The sequence below is a fragment of the Hippichthys cyanospilos genome, chromosome 9 (genome assembly GCF_059441005.1).
Source record: "Hippichthys cyanospilos isolate Australia breed blue-spotted pipefish chromosome 9, RoL_Hcya_1.0, whole genome shotgun sequence".
Taxonomy (NCBI): Eukaryota; Metazoa; Chordata; class Actinopteri; order Syngnathiformes; family Syngnathidae; genus Hippichthys; species Hippichthys cyanospilos.
In genome coordinates this window covers 15148081-15159606 of record NC_142377.1, presented here as the reverse complement: position 1 = coordinate 15159606, position 11526 = coordinate 15148081, and the positions used below count along the sequence as shown (strand labels likewise).

The 11526-nt window shown below is 40.6% G+C and overlaps 1 protein-coding gene, 1 long non-coding RNA gene and 1 other non-coding gene across 5 annotated transcripts in view; 2 read left to right on the top strand and 1 right to left on the bottom strand.

Annotated features, from left to right (window-relative positions):
* Positions 1-18: 18 nt before the first annotated feature.
* On the bottom strand, positions 19-90 carry trnaq-uug (transfer RNA glutamine (anticodon UUG)). Its single transcript has one exon. It is a non-coding gene; the product is annotated as a tRNA-Gln (tRNA).
* A 170-nt stretch (positions 91-260) lies between these two features.
* On the top strand, positions 261-4054 carry LOC148419085 (uncharacterized). 2 transcript variants are annotated; one of them, XR_015866667.1, is made up of 3 exons: positions 261-323; positions 1285-1390; positions 2832-4054. It is a non-coding gene; the product is annotated as an uncharacterized LOC148419085 (long non-coding RNA). The 2 variants fall into 2 exon arrangements; XR_015866666.1 differs by lacking the exon at positions 261-323 and adding an exon at positions 1034-1098.
* Positions 4055-5372: 1318 nt separating this feature from the next.
* Positions 5373-11526, top strand: part of LOC148419084 (vitamin D3 receptor B) — a 31567-nt gene continuing 25413 nt past the window's right edge. Inside the window, exons 1-2 of one of the 2 annotated variants that reach the window (XM_088423332.1) lie at positions 5373-5454; positions 6122-6195. The gene's annotated coding sequence lies outside the window, so the exon portion shown is untranslated. Of the gene's footprint in view, positions 5459-6121; positions 6196-11526 lie in introns of both variants that reach the window. The other variant, XM_088423333.1, reaches the window with a different exon arrangement.

The following is an 11526-nucleotide window of genomic DNA, read 5'->3' as shown; positions in this document are numbered from 1 at the left end:
GCCAGGCCCAAAAGGACGAGGTCCCGCCGAGATTTGAACTCGGATCGCTGGATTCAAAGTCCAGAGTGCTAACCATTACACCACGGGACCGTTTCATGCGCAAAGCTCGGTTTTTGAGAGTATATAACCTGTTTTTTTTGGTATGTTGTGTTTTTTTTTTTTTTTTTCGGGTGAGGGGGCGAATCCACGTGTTTTTAATACAACTGCAGCGAAATTTATCACGCTGACGTTTGCTTGTCGCGTATGTTACACGTCAAAAGGTAGCGTCGCGATGCATTGCAAAATTAGCCAAAGCTTCCCGTTCGAAATAACAGCATACATAGGTGAGACGTGACTCATTCGCATGCTTTTGTTGTAATAAATTCCACGTTCAACGTCATATTCATGACAATACAATCGCACGAGATTGGATTTGCGTACGCAAGCGTTCATACGTTCCACAGCATCCAGTCAACTACCCCATGAGTGATCCGATGACAAAGCTAAAACGTAATGTAATTTTCTGTGTCGTTTGCCTTCGTTTACGGAGTGTTGTTTCATCTCATGCAAACGTTATACCACCACACACACTCTTGTGATTTCTTGTTTGCGTCACCAAGGTTAGTATGTGCACCAGAGGCTTGCAAAGGGCGGGGCTCGGGGTATTCACCTGAAAAAAGGGGGGAGTGCTGTTGTAAAGGAATCCTGATTTGACTGATTGACATTTTGTTTAAATGTTGCTTCCATCATCATCGTCATGCTGCTGCATAGTAATGCACTTTTCCAGATGACTTTGGGCAAAAAAAATAAAAAATAAATACACCCAGGACTGGTCGCCAGTCATTCACAAGTCACATGTAATACAGAGCCTATATCATGGTATTTTATTCTTTCCACCGTTAAAAATATTCATATAAATGATGGAATCTTACCTTTGGTGCATTGGAAATTAAATTCTTATGAGGAAGTGAAACGGGTTGTTGATTGAAACCCCGCCTCTCACCGTGCGGCTACCACGCCCCCTTCATGATGTTGTCCTACAGTCCAAAACGGAATTCACTTATCGTGGGCGTTTTGCAGTCTCCATTAACCGTGAAAAACAAGGAAACACTGATCTGGGTAAGGCTACTGTTCTAATGTTTGTGTCCCAAAGACATTTTTTTAGTAAAATTAAGAGCTCTTCCTCCTGTATTTAAAGGTAAAATGCATATATTGTCCACAATTGGACTTGCAAAAGCAATTGCACTTACTTACTGTAAATTATTATACAGTAGTTGTTACTGACAGGGATTTATTCATGTGCAGGTCAAGAAACTCTATACTTCACACTGGAGTTCAAATGTTTACCTCTAGAGGCCCAAGCACAGCTGCTAGATGGACTTTGAAGGAGTGAGCCCGAGCAGCCCTTCATGTAAGCTACTCTAGTTCCCTCCTGTGGGAGAACGAAGGACAGCGGAAAAGATTATCCAAGATTGATAGATCACTTTGCAAGTCATTGATAGTGTAATAGTACTTCGTTTGGTTGACTTCTATGCAGCGTTTCGAGGGCCTCTATCATGGGAATTCAACTTTAGGGAGCTTTTCACTACGGTGGCCCTGAAGTGCAAAGCAAGCAAAAAAAACAAACAAACGGTAATCGAAAAGCAAAAATCAAAAACACTTCGCAAGAGAAGCATGCAAGAAAAATAGGCACACAATAGAAAAAGAGCATGCGAGAAAAAGGACGTGCAATTTTTTTTTTTAAAAGTGCACGCAAAAAAGAAGCACACAATAAAAACACGCAAGAAAAAAGAAGCATGCAAGAAAAGAGCACGCAAAAAAGACACATGCAATATATATATATATATATATATATATATATATATATATATATATATATATATATATATATATATATATATAAAGACGCATGCAAAAAAGACGCATGCAATATATATATATATATATATATATATATATATATATATATATATATATATATATATATATATATATATTGCATGCGTCTTTTTTGCGTGCTCTTTTCTTGCATGCTTCTTTTTTCTTGCGTGTTTTTATTGTGTGCTTCTTTTTTGCGTGCTCCTTTTGATTGTGTGCTTCTTTTTTATATATATATATATATATATAGTTTCAGGGATTAAGGGTGTGTGCTCCCTTTCCTTTGATCACCTCTCAGGTTTGACTCCAGCAAGCTCAAGTACATATTTTACATGTAAGAATTTATTTAATACGTTTTATTACATTAATATGATGCATTATGACCACATTATTCTGATGTCTTCTGGTGAGCACATAAAGAAATCGAATAAAACCATAAAGTATTAAAAAATATTTTTTTTGTTTTTTTTCTTATGTTTGAGTAAAAATGTTTGCTCATCAAGAAAAGGGGTGGCTTCAAAAGAGGCGACCACTGATAAGTGTAGCAGTATGTCACTTCTTTTCAGCTGTCGTTGACTTAATTCAGGAGCCGTCGATTCCTATCACGCTGAATTTGCTTTTTTTTTTTTATGGGGGCTGGGGGTGGGGGTATTGCAGTGTTTCTGTGCAGTACAGTATTGCATATATTTTGAGTGCAGGTGTCCCACAGTGAAACTCGCATCAGGAATCTGTTTGAATCAACAATGTTTATATTCAATTACAGTATGTGAACTACATAATTTATGAAGTGTTTGCTCTGTGTATTCTGTCCGCACTGTTGAAAGCGCTAAGTCAACTCCGGCTGACCAAAAGCATGAGCTCTACCGTGCAGGCTATTCATGTCACTGTACAAATGCCACGAATACAAATTCTCTCAGTTTAAGTGGGTCAAGTGATTCTGATTTATGATTTCCACCCTCTTGCTTTCCAAACAGCAACCCAGAGCATCCGAGGACACAAACTGGCAGAGCCAAAATACGAGTCCGACATGGATGTAATACGGCCGAGCAAATCCCTGTTAGTGGAGCTGCTTAATTCTGGCCTCGGTGCCAGACTTGGACCTGGCCCAAGCCACAGGGCAAATAACCAGTGTGAATCTAACACCCACGTACTTTACTACCAGCCACTGTGTGAATCGGCAGCTAGACACATTTCCTTGGTGCCGCCACAGTAGGATTACATGCTTTAGTTGTCTGAACTGGACATAAACAAGAATCCCAGAGCGGCAAAATTTGGACTTTCAAAGACTTGTTTGGGCCACATAAGAGAAACCGTTCAAATTGACATTTTTCATCATCTTTGGGGATTTTCTGTTATTCTACCTCAGACTGATAGTAAAATGTGGGATGTTATCTAGTACACTGGTAATAGAACTTTGAAAACAGTTTCACGTCCCCTTCTCTTGTATATTTCCCTCATGCTTGATACAGTTCTTAACCTTGACTTTAGCTTCATTTCACTGTGCATTTATTGCTTGCACAGTATTTTCTCTAATCCTTTGGTCTTTACATCAAAGGCATTTCCCAACAAAGTGAAATCATTGAAATAAAATACACTAGGGAGCTGAAATTTCACCCAAAAGGTCGGTTAAACAGTTGGGTTAAAAAGGTTTTATGATGGGGAAGGTTTGAGCCTAGTTTAAAAAAAAAAAGGAATCTTGAGGTTTTTGGTATTCATAATGAGATTTTTAGTCAGATAGTTTGGCTGTATTAGTTTTCCGAGTTGGACGAATACAAATAAAACCCATTTGATAGAGCTGCCACAGAGGAGAGAGTCTATCTGCTCAGGACTTAAATTTATGTAACACAACTAATTTAATATCACAGACACAGATACAATGATCACTTTTTTGATTGGCAGCTCGGTGGGGCAGTGGTTAGCACGTCCATGCCACAATTCAGGGACCTGAGTTCAAATCCACCTCATTCTGGTCTTTCTGTGTGGAGTTTGCATGTTCTCCCCAAGCCCGCATGGGTTCTCTCCGTCCCCTCCGGCTTCCTCCCACACTTCAAAAACATGCATGGCAGGTGAATTGGACAAAATATATTGTCCTTCAGCGTAATTGGCTATGTGAATTATTCTTCATCTATACGTGTGTTTATAGCCAATTCAATTAAAAACAAAACAAAAACACACAATTATTGAAATGACCATTATTAGCAGCCCTAATCACGAAGTGTTATTTTTTTTTTAATATGTTAAGCCTGCACATTTAATTACAACCTGTGACTGTTAGGAATAAAGTAATTAACTGCAATAAATGAATTCATGCTTGCAATGAGAATGCACATTTATTTGTATCTTTTTCTGTTAAATCTGATATTTCAAATTGAACAAATACATGTGAAACAGATTTGCGGCAAGTGTGAGGATAAAGCTTTTAAACTCATGGAATTTGCAGATGCAGTTTTGACTCAGCCTGCAGCAGGAGTCCAAAAACAATTTGAGTTGGAAGAGGATATATGAAGCCGGATGGGGCCCTTCTCCCTCTTTCCCACTCCCCTTCCTATCTGTCCCCCTTTACAGTGTTTTTATTACAGACACACCCCTGACCTTCACATAGGCCTCCTCCACCGGCCTTAACAGCACACACACACACACACACACACGCTCGCACACACACACACACACACACACACATATGCACATACTGTACCACCGTTTCCTCTGCACCACAACTCCCTTGTGCAACACGCCAATGGACGTACAAATGCCATGTGAGCGAGTGAAGCGTGAAGGCGCAGCGGATTCGATATTTGCTCAAGGAAAGCGCGACAAAACATCAATATTATGCATCGCGGTTGTTTAGTCATCTATTTTCAGTGCACTCGGCGTGCTTTGCATTGCAAATGTATGGCAACACTGGGCAGAGCGGCGGCATCGCCTCGCAGCCTACCAGTGCACTGCAGAGTAGACACACCCCTCGTCTCCACACGCCTGACCGCACACATTCTGAGGATGTCAAACAATGAGGCGAGACGCATTTAAACGAAAACAGGGTGAGCATGTGCATCTAATGATGCGATTTCACTGGTACGCTTTCGATCGGGAACATGGGGTACAATTGTGTTTACGCACACATGGAACACCCGTCGTTTTTACAAACAAAGGGAGACACGTGGCCTAAATTTCACATTCTGCGCTAGTCGACGCGGGACATTGTGGATAGTGATGTCGCGGTAATCCCCGCATTGGGGGTCTCGCCAATGCCTCACACACACGGATGTGAGACAAAACCATGTTGCTTTAAGCTCACGCGGTCAAAGTTGTTTACCTCGTCGTTACCGCTGACGTCACGACACACCCCTGTTTCTAGGGCTGGCTTTTTACACGACGGACATCAATCCAGACCAATCAGCGCATGACAATGCAGATATATCACCAACCAGATCAGGGCCGATCCGTATATCTGGCACTTGATTGGCTAGACGCGATATGTAGGCGGAGAGGAAATCCCTCTTTTCCCGTTGAGGCTCCGAAGAGGAGGCGGTGCATAACAAAAGTAATGGCCATCTATTTGGTTAGTGAAGAGCCAAGGATATATGTCGTCGTACTACAGTAGGTGTGAATTTCTTCTGCAATCATCAGGGCGTTTGTTTTTTCTCACTACGCGTGAACAGCTTTTCCGTTGAGTATTTGGCCGTCGCTCCGCTTAACAAGCCGCCTGAAGTTCTGCCGCGTTTGAGGGTTAAAGGCAGCTTGCTAGGCACGCTAAGCGTTAGCCTCTACCAGCGCCGCCGCGTGCGTGTGTGCGAGGAGCCCGATGTCTGCAAGGGCGGACAACGTCTTCCCACCTTTTTAAGATTAAAACACAACCGTCTAGTCACTAAGAAAATCCCCCGGTCGAAATGGGAGCGGACCCGCGCGAAGACGGCGCGTGAAGAAGATGAAAAGCAACTCGGGTGTGAATTGGGGGAAAGTTGAGTTCAACTGTTATGGTATGAAAACTCGCATTGCACAAGAGCAACGTGCAAAAGTCCACACTGCGACTTATTGCGATGGCTCTCCCTTACGACAGCTTCATTTTAATGCCAGTCGCCTCTTTATAAACTTGTCGATGTATCAATAACGCTGCGCAACTTCGGATGACATTATTGCCCGTGTCATGTTATGTTTGGGTTGATAATATTTCTGCGTTACATAAACGCCACTTTTAGGTCAGGTCCGAGGGTTAAGACCCCCTTCACTGACTTGCCACATGCCTTTTTGCTTTTCTATTGAATAGGATTAACATCTTGGGATAAACGAAGGAAAGCTTTCAAGTCTCAGCCAGTATTCAAGGGCATGCCAAATCCTCAGGTGAGTCATTTCGATCACACATAAGCCAAAGCTGCTCACATAATAAGCATTTTTTTCTCCGTTCCGGGAAAAAATTCACTCCCATAAAGAACAGCTCTGAAGGTACATACAATCACTTGTCATTGCTCTTTAATGTCACATTCGCATACTTATGATTATAGAAAACAACTATCAAATAGTGTGCTAGGTAGTGACTCATAATTGTGTATGTAAATGCCATTTGCAAAATAACTGTTAAAGGCATTGTACATTTACCTAAACTACGTGTTAAGGCACCGTACAGGTATGCACCAAATTTCAGCCTCCAAAAATGGCAGTTTTTTGGAAAACTGAAACAATTCATCCACAAATTGATGCGATGACACAAAACCCATCAAGCATCTGTCTGAAATTCACACAAGCACACAGAAGGAAAGGGGCGTCACTTGGTAGGCAACTCTGTAAAGCATTTCAGCGGGTCACGCAAAGAGCACTGCCAAGCTTCTGCTTCTTTCCTGGGACCACGAACAAGCCAAAAAAACACAAGAAAGACAAACAACATCACATGCATGTTGCAGAGGCCAGCTGTAAAATAAACACACCAAATAATACATGAAAGACAATGCAATAGTCTTGCATAGCTTTTATTTTGAAATTATCCTTTTTGTTGCCTGTGTTTGTTGCCGTCTTGTCACGTTTGTACCAAAATGAACACACCACCATTAAAAACTCACATTTAATTGCTGCTTAAGGATTCTAAGAAATTGAATCAATTGCACTGTCATTCTATGGCACAGCACAAATCTCCAGCGTTAGTGCTAGCCTTAACTGTATGCAGTGCATGTGGTGCATTCAAACGCCAGATGGGCATTTCAAACTCAGACAGGAAAGCCGTCCGTGAATGCGTTGAATTTTAATGTGGGCTTTCTATCAAGCTATAAAAACCGAAATTGAGAATGATGAGGTGAAATTACTTTGTTATGTTACTTTATTGCAATAACTGATTCATCCAGTCATCCGAGTTGACAATACCTAATAACCATCAAATAACCAGGCATCCTTCTTCCATTCTAGTGGTTGGTATGTCAATGAATCAAAATAAAGAATAAACCTGCCTTTGTTATATGGAACTGTCATAACATTTACTAAAAAACTCAAGCACATTCAAATTAGTCTACTTTAACATCCACTCGCAAACAACCACTTTATCATCGCCAAATGGTGAGAAAAAAAAAAAGACTCAAAATTTATTACCGAAATGCCATTCCCGACACCACCCATTATGGCTTTAATTGTCTCTATTATTATCCCTTTCGTTGATTGTGCTTTATTTCTTGCATTCTTAGTATTCTGCACCATTTTATGGCGTTGTTTTGACATCGGCTACTTCATTTTGTGAGCGAGGAAGAGAAAAGAGAGGCCTCTCCCTTTCTAACCCTATAGATTTCTCATTCAACACTGCCCTGCGTTCTGCATTAAAATCATATGACAAACCTGTTTTACATTTAACAGAAGTATTTTTCTATAGTGTAACAAGTGGCCTTGTAATACTTCAAAGCGAATTCCCATAAAGTATCTTTTATTTTACTAAATGCAGTTGGGTCATGTTCTTTCCGGAGATGTGAATGGTACAGCCAGTCCATTCGGTATCATATAAGGGCGATACGCTCTCCTCCCCTCCTTTCGTGACCGCAGTAATTGGTGGCTTCCTCCTCACGTGTAACATATAGAGAGAAAGGGGCCATCGCACTTAAGAGCCACTTGGATGTACATGCCACATATGTTCGCTTGCCTTTGGAGCTAATGAAGTGGTAAGTTCACCCTGATGTCTGCAGGTTTTCAGTTAGTTCTTGTGGCTGATGGGTTCTTGGCCAAACATATCACACGGGTTGCATTTGTAGGAAGCAGAAGTACTTGTTGGGAGAGAAAATATACTGTGCAGTGTAACACAACTTAAAAGGATTCGATATACTTTAAAGAGGGCGGTGTAATGCAGTTTCATATTTACTTTTCGTGATTTCTCTTTTTTTAATTTATTCGTCAAAAAAATCTTCAGTTGCTTTTAACTTACAATTGAACTTGCTATATATATCTATTTTAATGAAAATATGCAAATATGAAATGGGCTAATAAAACAGAATTACTGTAAAATCCTTTGAATACAGCACCCAAATTATTTCCCTTAAAATATGTTTAAGTATTGTATATATACACTTGTGTATAATGCGATCCCCCTATTTTCTGATATACTTTATTATGAGAGTGAATAACATAAATTAATGAATATCAAAACATACCAATAAACCACAAACACATTTAAATCCAAGTTATAAACTATGCTCCTTTCATATACCTATTGTTATGGTCTTTGAAAAGATTATTAATATCACATTTTCAATGATCTATTATAACAGCGAATAACATGAATCAATAAAGATTCAAAACATACCAATAAAGTGCTAATAATTTTAAATCCAAATTATAAACAATGCTGTACTTCATTATGAGAGAAAATAAGGTAAATGAATAAAGATTCAAAACATACCAATGAAATGCAAATGCTTTTAAATCCAAGTTTAAAACTTTGATCTTTCCCATAATTTCAAATTAAGGCCCTGTTTAATAGCTTCCCTCCATTTGATTTGTGACTTATTTTTATATCGTTGCAAAAAAAAAACAAAACAAAAAAACATTCACAAGATTTATCTTATGTCTTGTATAATTAGATTATCCTGAGTTATTTGGCTTGTATATTCAATTTGTTTAACCCACTTGGTCCGCATTCATAATCCGTGTTCATTTCAGGAAGCGTTTTTTTTTTTTTTTAATGTGGCAAAAGATTGGCTCAAGCGCAAATGCGATCCGTTTGTTTCCCGTCCAGTTGTGTCCACTTAGGTCTTCTTGCATGACCGCGTGTGCTTGAGACTGTGCATTCCCTGTCAAATTCAGCATAGACATAAACGGGACTCTCGTGTATGTCTGTTTTTGAGCGGGCTTCTCCCTGCCTTTCCCCCTCTCGAGAGTCCAGCAAGGGGCCCAGCATAAGGGGCAGGCCGTCGTACTACCCCTCTCTCTCTCTCTCTCTTTCCCTTTGCTGTCCAGCAGCAGGGGCCTGGTTAGGGGAGCGATAGACCATAGTGTAGTACACGGGACACAGGACCCCTCCACCCGCCCCCTTCCACCCCAGTTTAGCCCATCCTGTGTGGGGCACAGGTCACCTTGTCATGTGCTGTTACTGCTGTTGTAACACACTCCCTGTGATCGGCAGAAAAAGCATGAGATAAACCCGCAGAGAGGAGGGCGCACGAGAGAAGGGACAGGACCGGACTAGTCGGCCGCACCAGGTGTTTGGCTGCGTTGCGAACCTCTTTATCCACGTCGTTGTTGGAGTTTGCTCCGATTGTTCTCATGTGTTCTCCGGAGACATTAACTTTCATCATTGTAAATATCCGCTCGGGTTGCCCACGTCATCCCGCTCACTTCTTGTTTTTTTTTTGTTTTTTTTGTTTTGTTTTGTTTTTTGTGGTGGCGGTTGCGCTTAAACATGTGACTAAAGGCCCATATGTTTCCATTGTGGCCTCCTTGTGAGAAGGCCGAGTCATTCCAGATCCGATTTGTTTTATGTATCTTCTGTACTCGCAGTGACCCGCCCGAGGTATGCGCTAAAACTTTTCAACCTTCGTTTTCCTCCCTTCTCTCTCCACAAACTTCCTCTCTACTTTTTGCTTTTATATTTTCTCCAATCCTGCTCCCGCCCTTTTTTTAGGGGAATTTTTTGGCTTGGTTTAACACTTTTTGTACCATATGCGCGATCGTTCACGTGATGCTCATTACTGTCAGAGAGAGGCTTTTTCCTTAGCTTTATGTTCCACCTTTGCTACTGTTTTCGGCCCGGATGGGATTTTGGCTTTGACTCGTTTGCGTTGGGACGTGGTCTCAAAGTTCATTGCTGACATTCTTTGGCCATGATGCCAGAATCTTTTTTCTTTTTTGAATTTACCACTTTACCCGCTGTCTTCCACATGTCTTTGTGCAGCTTAACCAATTTCTGTTCAGGGCTGCGGCCTGGCTTCTTCATTTTATTCACTTTGTTAGAGGCCTTATAAGGTCTAGGGTTAGGTTATGAGTGTCTTATACGAGCAATGTGACAAGTGACTTCCATATTTATTTCGTTTTTTTTGTGTGTAAAACATGGAATGACCACTTCATGTGCTTCCAAAACAACCCATCATAAATAAATAAATAATATTGTTCCTGACCTACATGACCTATTCTGCTAGGCTGCTTTTCTCACCAGTAGTTTTCCATCCGTGCTAGTTAAAAGTCAACCCCAAAATTTCCTTACAACAGTATGTTATGCAGCCACCCTATTCTAAACACAGCATTATGGTTAACCCCTGTGGAGTGTTTTGACCATTTTTGGGTCTTTTTTCCCACATCATTCTGGCGGTATTTTATCCAAGGGATGGCACACTGCTGGTATTGAGATAACAGTCATGCCATGTTAAACGTTTGACATGTGGTCCCCATCTGGGTGAAATTTCAGCTGCCTGGTGTCTTCTTTTAATGCTCTCCCTTTGATGTGAAATGCCTTTGATGCATAGATCAAAGGATTGGACAAAATACTGCACGAGGTTCATACGGTGTCTGGAATATGAATTTTTTTTCATCCATCTCAGGGAGTGGCCATTTTGCCTCTTGTCGTTGACTGAAAAATGACATCAGGGGTCAGGTAAAGATCAATCATGGCTCAGCTTGCTAATGTCACATGACCTAGGTCATGTGAGCCGTGATTGGTTGTTACGTGAACTCTGTGGAACAATGATGTTGTTTTCCTATGACAGACAGTGACAAAATGGCTGACCAGATTGATACAAACAGGGATTTTAGTCAAGTTTTTAAGGCGAGTGTTGGCATTTGAAAGAAGACGTACATTTTGAATCGGATCACATCAGGCCTAAAAAATTGCCAGATATTTTTAACTGAAACTTGTCAGCCGGAGCAGAGGGTTCTCTGAATAGAACATGAAATGGAAAAGCATTAAAAGTAAGTTACACTGTTTTACTTTAGTTAGATTTTTTTTTTTTTTTTTTTTACCAAGAGTTTCAGTAGGCGATGTCACATTAAAGCATTCCTACAAAGGCCCACACAAAAGGCTTAATTCATCCAGATTGCTTCATCCTATTTTATTTTCTTTTTTTCTGCGTTGTACCCAGATTGAAGTGGCCTTTTTGAAAACACGTTGCATCCTGACAAATTTTACTTTTTAACAATCCTGTCACGTTGCTAATTATACGGCCGTGGTCTCATTGTGCGTGGTTGCTTCTGACAAGGCAACTGAAAAATCTACGA